General features: G+C 42.2%; 1 protein-coding gene across 2 annotated transcripts in view; it reads right to left on the bottom strand.

The window, feature by feature from the left end:
* The window catches only part of LOC123957473 (protocadherin beta-15-like), a 38,157-nt gene that overhangs the window by 33,744 nt on the left and 1,922 nt on the right, over positions 1–2,491 (bottom strand). The window lies entirely within an intron of this gene.

The raw sequence follows: 2,491 nt of genomic DNA, 5'->3' as shown, positions 1-2,491 counted from the left end.
AAACAAAGTGTTCATTATTTTGTAAACTGTAATGTTTAACCGTATTCTGTCCGATGTCTGCGTCATGTGCTTCGTTAACACGGTATCGCGCTCCTTTGTCAGCCGATTCTCTAATTTCCAGTTTAATTGTATCCTTTGGGAAAACGGGTGCATTGTCGTTTACATCCTGGATCAGCAGTGAAATGCGGTGCAGCTCCAAAGGGCTCTCGAGGACCAACTCAAATTTAAGCATACACGACACCTTCTCCCCACACAGCTCCTCTCTGTCAATCCTTTCCCTGATGACAAAATTTCCCGTTTTTAGATCAATATCGCAGTAGTGTTGATAGCTTTCCTCGGTATCAATACGGGCTTTACGAGCGACCAATTTCCCTCCTTCCAGCCCGAGGTCCTTGGCAATATTTCCAACAATAGATCCGGGTCTCATCTCCTCCGGAATGGAATAGCTGAGGTCTGCAATGGTGATGTGAACAAAGACAGCAACGCCGAAGACGAAACACAGCAACGACGGTCCTTTGTAGTCCATTGTTGTTTCCGAAAGAAGATAAGGAAAATAAATGTTTCTTGTTGCTGAGACAATTAGAACGTAATGTTAATTGCAGAATACGCTGTTCCTGCAACAATGGCAGTCTGGTTTCAATGCTACAATTACTCCTTTTGCAGTGGGTGGAGAAACGAATCTCCTCCTATCCGCGAGTGAGCAGCGACGCCGTGAGTTTTTTTGGAATATTACAAATAAACAACTACTAGCCCAGCAAAAAATACCAGAGTTAGTGCAATGATCAACCGTGCAATGGCATTCAATGTTAAGACACAAATTGAAGTTATTTTCGTAGAATGTTTGGGGTTTGATTAATAGGGGCACTTACAGAAACACCATTCAGCACCATGGACAGCGTTTGAACGACGAGGAGTAGACCAAAGATTTCTCTCTCACTTATGATTTCTGTTCATAAGGTATCAATAACACGTGATGACTGCATACTCTTACATTTAAAGTGGTAAAGTAATGATTAAAACATTTATAAATTCACAATTGCAAACCCCTGTTCCAATATTAAACAGGCTATTTAATGTTCTCTGAAACTCATCCCGTGGTTAACAACAAATACATGTGACTATGAAATCCAATAGTCGTGTGTTAGTTAAACAATGTCTGAGGTCCACACTAATACCCGCGGTAATCTGCATATTTAATGAGCAAACTGTTTAGTTTTCATCAATTAAGAAAATCTAAGACATCAAAGCTGACAGTCATTACAGCATTTAAAACAGGGGCTTGAAACACGTTAAAATTCCCGAATCAGCATTTTGTTCATCGCTTAAGCAAACGTTTGATCAGCTTGTGATTCTAAAATGTACTAGACATACAAATTCAAACTCTGATTACTGCTAAATTACAATTTAATGAGTTGAAAGGAACATGCAATGCCAACACATACTACCTTTCACGTACAAATGTTTACTAGGCGTTAATTCCCCTTCATTCCAAAAGCATACGATCCAGGTATTGAGAAGAAAATATATTAAATCATAATCAAGCATTGGAGAAGTGTCACAGCCAAGCAAAATGTAAATCACACCTACCATATAATGGAAGAAAACTATAAAAGGAAACAAAATAGTGGCGCATGGGTCACTCTTCACATCATAATTAAGGAGGCTTATGCCAAACACCCAATTGCATAAAAGGCAGTTATCTTCTTGTGGCTTAAATAACTCAATGTATACTGAATGTTAATGTGCGATGTTAAATCGTTAAATACAAACATGTATCTGGCCTACCTCTAGAGACTCAACGGGTTGGCCAAACACCTCAGCAAAGTCTGTTGGACTTTTCCTCAGAGTCTGGTCAGCAGGCAGTGTGTTGTCATTGTAAGATGAAACGAACTTAAAGTCACTGGTCCTAGAACCCGTTGTCAGGTAGGCGTCATAATTGTAAGTGCTGCGTAAAGTTCCTGTGCCGTCAACATCTGCGTAATTAGGAGGGAGATAAGCGCTGGGGATGGCGACTGCTCCATCAAACAACAGTCTGGGCTTTCTCCTGCGACAAAACCTCACACCCAGGATGATGATAATGAAGGTCAGGAAAAAGGTGGACACAGACACCAGCGCGATGATCAGGTATGACGTCAGCTTGGAGTTCTTCTCATCATAAGAAATGTCCTTCAGTTCTGGCACCTCAGCCAAGTTATCAGAAATAAGTAAATACATGGAGCAGGTGGCAGAGAGAGAGGGCTGTCCGTTATCTTTCACTGCCACAATAAGGTTCTGTTTCATGCTGTCAGACTCAGAAATGTCCCGCTGGGTCCTGATCTCTCCGCTGTGGACACCGATAGTGAAAAGTCCCGGATCGGTGGATTTGACTATATGATAGGACAGCCAGGCGTTCTGTCCGGAGTCCGCGTCCACCGCTATCACTTTGGACACCAGAGAGCCTCCGTGTGCAGCTTTGGGGACCAGCTCGGTCATGAAGGAGTTGCCCTCCGGA

The sequence above is a fragment of the Micropterus dolomieu genome, linkage group LG19 (genome assembly GCF_021292245.1).
Source record: "Micropterus dolomieu isolate WLL.071019.BEF.003 ecotype Adirondacks linkage group LG19, ASM2129224v1, whole genome shotgun sequence".
NCBI lineage: Eukaryota > Metazoa > Chordata > Actinopteri > Centrarchiformes > Centrarchidae > Micropterus > Micropterus dolomieu.
The sequence above is the reverse complement of the archived record's forward strand: the minus strand, read 5'-3'. Positions and strand labels throughout refer to the sequence as shown.